The sequence below is a fragment of the Phyllobates terribilis genome, unplaced genomic scaffold, assembly GCF_046119375.1.
Source record: "Phyllobates terribilis strain yellow unplaced genomic scaffold, ASM4611937v1 Scaffold_33__1_contigs__length_13283291, whole genome shotgun sequence".
Classification (NCBI taxonomy): domain Eukaryota; kingdom Metazoa; phylum Chordata; class Amphibia; order Anura; family Dendrobatidae; genus Phyllobates; species Phyllobates terribilis.
The window spans coordinates 5,807,174-5,817,623 of record NW_027362793.1 but is presented as its reverse complement, the minus strand read 5'-3'; positions in this window follow the sequence as shown (position 1 = coordinate 5,817,623).

The window sequence follows — 10,450 nt, the reverse complement described above, 5'->3', positions numbered from 1 at the left end:
TGTACAATGACAGGTGCAGGGCAGGAGGCATCTTCACATGCATCATGGACAGAAGCGGAAGAAGCAATGGTGCCACCCGCAGACACTGTTCCTGGACCCTGGGGTTCGCCCCACAAAGTCGGGTGCTTTGCTGCCATGTGCCTGATCATGCTGGTGGTGGTCAGGCTGGTCGTTTTGCCACCCCTGCTGATGATGGCCTGGCTGGTGGTGCAAATGGCCTTTTTGGGGTTATCAGCAGAGTCTTTAAAAAACAACCAGACTCGGGAAGACCTAACAGTTGTACTGGCAACTTCCTTCATGTTGGTGTTACGGGAAACGGTTGCCTGCCTTCTGTCTGCGGCCACCACACTGCTTCTTCCTGCCTGTTGGGATGCTCTTCCTCCCTCCCCCTGTGTGCTGCTGTCCTCGCTCTGCATGTCTTCCTGCCAGGTTGGGTCAGTTACTATATCGTCCACCACCTCGTCTTCCACTTCCACACCCTGGTCCTCCTCCTGACTTTCTGGCAATTGTGTCTCATCATCGTCCACCTCTTGTGACACTTTCCCACTGTCACCTTCGTGTGACCGTGGCTGCTCAAATATTTGGGCATCGCTACACGCGATCTCCTCTTGCCCCGCTTCAAGTGGACCGGGCGAGAGGCCCGAATCTATAAATGGAAAAGTGAACAGCTCTTCAGAATGTCCAAGTGTGGGATCAGTTGTCTCTGGGTACTCAGCATGGTGGGAGGAAGGAGGATCAGGGTGAGGAATGTGCGGTCCAGACTCACGGCTACTGAAACTTGACCGTGTGGAAGACAGGGTGGTGGTGGTGGCTAAGTGACTGGAAGCATTATCCACTATCCAACCAACAACCTTTTGACACTGCTCTGGGTTCAATAGTGGTGTGCTGCGGTCCCCTAGAAATTGGGAGAGGAAGGTCAGGCGAGAAGTTGTGGGTGTTTGTTGTGGCACAATTTCGGCTTGCCCACGGCCTTGTCCTCGGTGTCTACATGCACCATTACCATCATGTCCAGTTCCCCATCCCTTGCCATGTGCCTTGCCCATTTTAAATGGACGACAGTATCTTCCACGCTCACTACAAATGACTGAGTTTGGAGCGAACTTATATTTGAGCCGTTTGACGGAGAAAACAGAGTTTTAAATACCTGGCCTGTACTTAAGTAGTTTGAACAGCAAACTGCTGTGAATTGCTTCACTGACAAACTGAAATTTTTTTTTAATGGAGGCCAGAAATGGCAGTATTTTCTGATAATGTATGTGTGATCCGTCTTACGCAGAAACACAGTTTTAAATACCTGGCCTGTAGGTAACTATTTTGAACAGCAATCTGGTGTCAATTGCTTCACTGACACACTGAAAATTTTTTTTAATGGAGGCCAGAAATGGCAGTATTTTCTGAAAACATATATGTAATCCGTGTGACGGAGAAAACACAGTTTTAAATACCTGGCCTGCAGGTAACTGTTTTAAACAGCAAACCAGTGTCAAAAACTTTGCTGACACACTGAAATTTTTTTTTAATGCAGGACAGAAATGACAGTATTTTCTGAAAACATATATGTGATCCGTGGGACGGAGAAAACACAGTTTTAAATAGCTGGATTTTTAGCACTGTAATATGGAAAGGACCTGGCTGTATTCTGCAGTGCCAACAAGCAAATGGCGCAGAAAAACCATGGTCTCTGGATTGCTTTTTAAGCAAATTATGAGGATTAAGATGCAAAAAAAATTATTCCTGGCCCCTGAGACCTGGGCCTATAGTAGAAATATAACAGCAGCAGAAGGCAGAAATGGAATGGAGCCTCTTGTGCTATATGCACTGCAGTCTGCTATATACCCTGCCTGCCTGCCTATATACACTGCTTGCCTGATATCCCTGCAGATGGATTAGTTAGTCCTCAAAAGGACTGTTTGTTAAGAACGATATGTGTAATGTACGGTTTTTCTCCCTACACTACCTAATACACGATTAAATCTCTCCCTGACACAGCAGCAGCTCTCCCTACACTATCTGATTCCAGAGAGACTGTGATGAGCATGGTGGTGCCAGGTCTTATATAGACCGGATGACGCTGTGCGGCCAGCCAATCACTGTAATGCCCACAACCAACATGGCTACAGCATTACAGTGCATGGCAGGCAATCCCTGCATGTTCATTGGCTCTCTAAAGAGCACCAAACATGCAGGGAGGGGACCCGAGTTCCGCCCGAGCAAGCCGGAAATACACTGAGCTTGTCGAGCATCATGAGGCTCGGGCGAGTACCGAGTAGTGGCGAGCATGTTCGCTCATCACTAGTCATATCCCATTACGAAGAAAAGTACAATATGAAACTAATAAATAATTATGCTTTTATGTTTTCTCCTTCCTCCAATTATTGGCAAGAGTTGAGCATTTAGTGATAATTTCTGCGTTGACACTATGTTCTATAAAATTTTACAACAAATATAAAAGAAATGCAAAATAAGATACATTATCATCATATAAGAAACCTAAAAATAATAATTATATATAAATTTACTGGTGAAATATAAAACAACATGCTCTTCATGGTGTTGAATCTTTAAGCTACTACTTATATCGTCAATTATTGAGAAAGATATTTGGAAAAAAGAAATTAATTAATTATGTCTCAGGAAATGTCCCGGAGGTCCTTATTAATACACTGTCTATTCAGTAAACAATCTCTCTTAATTTTCTTATAAATTAACTTTGCAATTTACTTGTTAAAATCTCTTGTTCTCAAGAACAGTGTGAATTTTAATTTTATTGTTTACTGCTTGGTATCGAGGTTACAGCCGACCCTGCAGTCTATCAGTAATGGCCGAACATGAGCAGTACTTACTACAGAGCTTATAAGGGCTGCTCTGAAGCTGGATGGATTCCTGGAGCATACTATTAGCATCCAGTCCCCGCCAGCTTTAGTGCCATTGTTCTCTGGTGCTACAAAGGTAAAAAGGGCAAATCTGCTTCTGTTTGCAGCATTGGAGAGAGCACAGTTCTGGTCAGCGCTGCAACCATGCCTCTGGTCCAAGCTGTCAATCAAGCAGGGGCTTATCACCCCAAGTAAGTATGAAGCCAGAATTATGGGGAGTGGTTTACTCCTGAAGACTGGTGTTGAGACAGACACTTTATGGTCCCTCATGCAAAACTTTTTATAATAAAACTATGGGTGTACTATGCATGATATCAAAACCTTTCATTACAATAATATACAGTCCTAACTATAGATGAGACAATTTATTCAAGTGGAATTCTCCTCAAATTTTACAAAAATCTGTATTCTCCATAAAACTGTTTTTTGTTTTACAATTTGCTCCACATGAATTTAACAAACTTGTAGCCAGCTGTGACTTAAACTTCCTGGCAGCTCTCTCGGTGTGCTCTATACTACATTTCTTAAGAGCTGTATCTGTCTCACCATTCCCTAACTCCCATCTTAGTGCCCACCTACTCCACCAACAAAGCACCTTCCTGAGTCTCCTATACAGTCTCTAGATGGATAAATTGTTGTAAACACAGTCTATCCTTCTTAACATTCCTCACAATTCACTGAGCATCCTGAGATTAGTATCCTGACACTCTCCTGCAGTCATTAATGTTACAGGCGCTAAAAGTGCAGTGTTTTGTAGGGTTAGAATGAGTCATATAATGTATTAATGTAGTATAATATAATCTAGCATTTTGCCCAGCATCATCATGATAAGATTACTTGCTTTGTGTATGATTTCCCTGCTCTCTTTCCCTCCTTGTGCACATCCACAGTCACTGTAAACTTACTGGCCATCAAAGACCACACCCAAAAGACATCACCATTTAGCGCTACTGATAAAGTCATATTTTTATTTAATTTGAGAAGAAAAAGTTTTATTTGTGGCATTTGTAAATGTTCTTGAAAATTTTAAAATCTGCACAATTAATTGCATAACAGATGTAACTGGACCTCTTTTTTGCATAATTATCTGATCAGAAAAGATGTTCCATCTTGTCCTGTTGGAGTTTATCCACAATCCAATATGAACCAGTATAACTTCATGAAAAAAAGATTAAAAAGAATAAGAAAATGGGGAACTCACATTGATAGTGACACAATACAACCGTGATCTTCATCAATAATGATGATTAGCATAAGATGTTAATCAATATTATTGTTCAGACCATCAAAATCCAAAGCTATCCCAAAATAACATGAAATAACACTGAACGCGTGTCAGGGATGTGGAACATACCTGGCGGCGTCTTTGCATAGTGGTCCATCTCCCACTGTGCAAGAGCGCGCACTTGATCTCCAATCCAGAATGTCTCTCTGGCTTCCCTCCATGCTGTCTGCTTGCTTCTCTTTCTGCTGCTTATGGGCGGCACCCGATCACTTCCTGCTTTTTGTACCTGCTGCAGGCACACCCCTTGTGCGTCCTCAGCCTATTGCTGTCTGTCACCTGGTATTTAACCCAGCTGCTCCAATGAATCCCTGCCTGAGCATTGTGTTTCATTCAGTGTGCTCTTTCACTCTGAATGTGTCAGGTCCCCTTCTGTGTTTGCCTGTCTGCCTTTCCTGGAGGCTGTATTTCCAGGCCTGACTGAACACGCTCCTTGCCTGTTCGTTTCGCCTTCTAGGGGCGGCATACCTAGACCCGCTCCTGCATCTTGTCTGTCCTGTCTGAACACGCTCCTGGCCTGTTCCTCCCGCCTTCTAGGGGCTGCATACCTAGACACGCTCCTGTATCTTGCTACAGTGTCTGTTCTTGTCTGTATACTCTTCTAGCCTGTTTTCTGTGTTTCTCTATGTCCATACCTTTCCTTTTTCTGCAGAGTCTGAATTCGTACCTAACTCCTGCTTGTTGTCACTGTACTCTCATTTGTGAGTTTGTGGTCCACTCGCTACTTCACTGCAAGAACCCTGTGGGTATCTGGTTCTGCCTTTCCCTTCCTGTCTGTTCCGTGTGAACAGAGCCCTGTCCCCCCTGCTCTGCCTTGCTCACCGCCCCGGCGGTTCTAGCCTGCTCTGCCTTGCTCACCGCTCCGGCGGTTCTAGCCTGCTCTGCCTTGCTCACCGCTCCGGCGGTTCTAGCCTGCTCTGCCTTGCTCACTGCTCCGGCAGTCTTGCTCCGCTCTGACCCTTTGCTCACAGCTCCGGCGGTTCTAGCCTGCTCTGCCTTGGCTCACCGCTCCGGCGGTTCTAGCCTGCTCTGCCTTTGCTCACCGCTCCGGCGGTTCTAGCCTGCTCTGCCTTTGCTCACCGCTCCGGCGGTTCTAGCCTGCTCTGCCTTTGCTCACCGCTCCGGCAGTTCTAGCCTGCTCTGCCTTTGCTCACCGCTCCGGCGGTTCTAGCCTGCTCTGCCTTTGCTCACAGCTCTGGCGGTTCTAGCCTGCTCTGCCTTTGCTCACCGCTCCGGCGGTTCTAGCCTTCTCTGCCTTTGCTCATCGCTCTGGCGGTTCTAGCCTGCTCTGCCTTTGCTCACCGCTCCGGCAGTTCTAGCCTGCTCTGCCTTTGCTCACCGCTCCGGCGGTTCTAGCCTACTCTGCCTTTGCTCACCGTTCCAGCGGTTCTAGCCTGCTCTGCCTTTGCTCACCGCTCCGGCGATTCTAGCCTGCTCTGCCTTTGCTCACTGCTCCAGCAGTCTTGCTCCGCTCTGACCCTTTGCTCACTGCTCCGGCAGTCTTGCTCTGCTCTTACCCTTTGCTCACTGCTGCGGCAGTCTCGCTCCGCTCTGACCCTTTGCTCACTGCTCCGGTAGTCTCGCTCCGCTCTTACCCTTTGCTCACTGCTCCGGCAGTCTCATCCTGCTCTACTCTTGCTCACCGCTCCAGGCGACCTCGTCCTGCTCTACTCTTGCTCACTGCTCCAGGCGGCCTCGTCCTGCTCTACTCTTGCTCACCGCTCCAGGGGGCCTCGTCCTGCTCTACTCTTGCACACCGCTCCAGACGGCCTCGTCCTGCTCTACTCTTGCTCACCGCTCTAGGCGGTCTCGTCTTGCCCTGCTCTCGCTCACCACTCTGGGCGGCTTTACTCTGCTGTGTTTGTCCGCCACATCTGTGGTTCTGTTCCTGAGTCCCAGTGTGTACTGGGTCCTATCCCGCCTGTGTTCCTACCTGCTAGTGCCTCCCTGTCTGCACTCTAGCCGTGCTTGCCTGTACCCCCTGCCTGCATACCCGCCTGCCTGCATACCAGTAGTGCCTGCCTATACCCACCAGTCTGTGTGCCAGCCTAACCTGTCTGTTCCTGTATTCCCCTGTGTGGGTCAACAGCTGTGTCCGGTGTCTGTCCTGGAGTAGCACCTGGTCCCTCTGTTCGGTTCCTCCTTGGTGCACTGGCGTCGTATGCCGTCGTGCGACCCTGGTCGGATCGGGTGAATACCTAGTTACGCCCCTCCAGGCTTTCACTCTCCGGCACGGTCCAGTGGAATCACACGCACACGCCGCTCAGCCCGGGCGTGTGCATTACAGGATGTTCTTCTAGGCTGGACATCCACATTGGTTTGCCTCTTTTTATTATCATAACAATTATTGAGTAGGTGCGTAGTGTGGAGTTCACCTCTCTTTTAACATCTCCTTTTTTAATTTATATGTGTATGAAGTGTATTATTTAATAAAATATTTTTTTATTGATTTGGGCTATCATACTTGTTGTGTAGGATTTAGACTTATTTAGGAGAGCCATTCATTGCAAGGTACATTTATAGGTTTCAACTTATCAATAGTATTGTTCAGACCATCAAAAATCAAAGTTATTCCAACATTCATGTTATTTTTCTGTGTTGATATCAAGAGTTGCTTGATAATAATACCTAGAGATGAGTCAATTGATTTACAGGACCTTAATCCAGTGACAGCAACAATAGCCGGACTATCGAGACATCAAGTGTGCTTCAGCATCATGGTGATGTCACCAGGTTGGTTTATCAGAAGAGCAGCCAGGATTTAGGTAGGAGGAGGTTCACAGAGCTCCCAGCTTGTGGCCACCGACTATGGACATGGCCATTGGACTAGAATCCTGTGAATTGATTCACTTATCTCTAATAATAACAACAATCAATAGCATAAGTAATTATTTTCCTAGGAGAATGTAGTCAAGATAGTTTACTTTATTTTCAGCAACCCATGTAGAGACTTTTTGATTTCATTGTTACGCAGACTATAAACTAATGGATTTATCATGGGTACAATTGTACAATAGAACATGGACAGGGCTTGGTTGAGGAGAGCCTCTGTTGGGTGGAATGAGGACATCACATGTGAAGTTCCCATAGAATAGTAGACTGTCATGACAATGAGGTGGTACAAGCAGGTGGAGAAGGTTTTTCTTCTTCCTTCTTTGGATTTAATGCGTACAATTACACAAAAAATTTTAATGTACGATACCAAATTGAAAAAGAAAGGACAGAGTCCAAAAATAATGCAGTTTGTGCAGATTACAATGTAAAACACATTGGAGCCACCGTAGGATGCATTAAATACAGCTATAGCATAACAGCTGAACTGATGAAGAGTCACCACCCGATCATATGTCAAGTTCAAAAGCGGAATGATGAAGAACAATGAATTTATGAAGGCATAAACCCACATGATGACTATAATAAGTGTAGAGTTCCTCATGCTTTGGATTCGGTGGTAATACAAGGGATGACAAATTGCAACGTATCGGTCATATCCCATAACGAAGAAAAATATCACCTCAGCACTGGCTGCCATAAAGAAAAAGTATATCTGGCTGAAGTACTGGGTCAATGACATAACGTTGTTCTCTGATAATAATTTATGTAGGAGCTTAGGGATGATGACTGCAGTGAAGCAGATGTCTATCACAGATAAGTTGCAGAAGAATAGATACATGGGGGTGTGTAGACGGACATCCAGACATATCACTGTGGTAACAACTAAGTTCAAAATGATTCCCATCAAGTAAATGTACAAGAAAATGATGACAATCAGCAGCTTCTGATTAGTATTTGTGGAGAAAGGAAGAATGTGGAATTCTATAATTGTGCGATTGTCCTTGAGATTTGACAACATATTGAAAGACAGACAAAATTTCCTGTGTAAGGGTAAACTATTGAAACTTCCGACAACGTGCTTGAAACACAACTCATCAACCAGACGATATGTTCTTCCACATCTGTGTAGCCCAGGGAACAATGTCCGTAATATCACCGAAAGTCTGTTCTTGATATCAACTAGGAAGAGATAATTTATGTGACAAAAACAAAATTGTATGTCTTTGTCTTGTGGACAGGAACATCTGTAAGTTGGCTTCCGTTATTCTTAAGATATCTAGGGATATCACATTCAGAAACAACCTACAACCTAAGAGTAATTAAATTTTCATTTTTTTTAAATAATTTTGCTCAACATGGAAAGTTATGAAACTTTGTAAATCACTTTACTTGGGGATTTGTATTTATGCCTGAAAAAAATAAATAAAATAAATGCATGTAAGTAGCTTAAAAACCCAGGCTTCTCCCAAATCCATTTGCCTGCCTTTAGCTGCTTTGATATCAGAACTTAATCCCTTGGAGTACAGATGATTGCAGTGAAAGGGTCAGACTACTGAGAGGAGGAGAAAGATGCTGAGCTGACACTTTCACTGCCATCATTGTACTCCAAGGGATTATGTTCTGATATAAATCCAATATAATAGAAGGGAGAAAAGGAAAGGTTTGGAAGCCACTTTCATTTAATCATTTAATTTTTAGTGGAATGAAGACAAATTCTATAATAAAATGTTATGAAAAGTTTCATAAATTTCCATTAATGAGAAAAAAAAATAAAGGTTTGCTACTCTTTAAAACATATTATAGTACTCAAATTATTTTCTATGTTGTTAAAGAGGCAAATAGCTAGCCAAATCCGCTGGACTTCAGAAATCAAGATTCCAGAACCTATTGGTCCAGAGAAAGCCCAACCACTTAACCAATGTCCTCTCAATAAGAAATGCTGGAGCCCCTGTAGGCAAAGCCTCATCTAGTTACTAATCCCTCTAAAAATATCTCATGGGAAACATATTTCCAAAACAGTATCATGAATGGATAGACTAGATAGTCCTCAATAAACGGAACAATATTCAGCTCTTAAATGATTAGTTTCTCTCTCCCTTTTGTTACCTGATATGGGCATCAGTTACGTATTTAATCGATTATAGAGATAATTTATTTCCACTGTTTCAGGTGATTAAAATTTGCTCTATAAAATGTTAAATTGGTTGTCCACCTTTAGAGACAATTTTCTCACTTAAATACATGTATTTTGGGCTAAAAATAATTTTTCTATTGGTTTTCATTAAAATTTTTGCTAATTTTTCTGATTTTACAGGCTCTTTGTTTTCCTGCAAATTCAACTTTGATGTGTTTCTTTGCAGAGATGAGCTCAGAAAAAGAGAGATAAAAGAGTTAAAAAATCTCTAATCTTACCCTCAGATGGAGCTCACTGACGGATTTTTAGTTGACTATCTGCAGCCAGTAATAGACAGTACAACACATGTGCTATAGAAGGCAAACTGTCATGCAAGGTGTGAGAAAGACTTAGTGCAACACAAAGGGAAAGGGAGCCCAGACACTAGAGAAAAGTGGGAAGTGGAGTCCTCCTAGTCTGGTCTAGCGTCACCCTGTCTCAACTATTGTCCCTATATTGCCTCCTCAGCAATCGCCGCACGCTTGCTTCGCCCTGTCTTTCCCTGACGTATGGCTAAGGCTAGGGATAGGAGGAGATCAGCACTAGTCAATCTCCACTAAACTCTATAGACAACAAGGGTAGACAAACAGGGGGAAATTGCTTAGCTTTAGACAACTCCAAATGTGCACACAGCCTCAAGCTCCAGACGAAGCTCTGCTCTTGCTAAATCTTAGTAGTAATGAGGCACCTTCCTCTCAGACACACCAGGTGTTTATAAACCCAGGACAGGGAGCTAATTAGCCAGGTGAAGGTAGCCGCTGGGTCCTAGAGACAGCCAGCCTCTAAGAAGATGTCTGTGATGCCAAACATAGAGATCTCCTGCAACCAACTGCAGGGCGACTGTCACCTCTGACCAACCCGTGACACAAACAGTGTAATTAACAGTGTATTAATTAAACCCAATTGCAAAAATAAATATTTTTTATCCTAAAATACATACATTTATATAAAAAATATCATTTTAAAATAAATAAAAAAAATTGAAAATAAGATTCATTATGTTATAAGAAACCTAAAGGTAAAAAATACCATAAGTCTTAGCTTACCGATGAAATGATAAAATATGTGCTCACCATATTTGCCAGGATTGAATTTGTCTGCTTATATAGTTTATTATTGAAAAATATCTAGAATAATAAATGACAAAATGAATTAATCAAGTCCCTCCTGGAAACTTCCCTGAGGTTCTTATTAATCCAGAGTCTATTCTGTAAACATCATCTTTTATTTTTTACAATTTCGGTCATTATTTCTATATATCAAGAGATTTAACAATTAAATCTTATG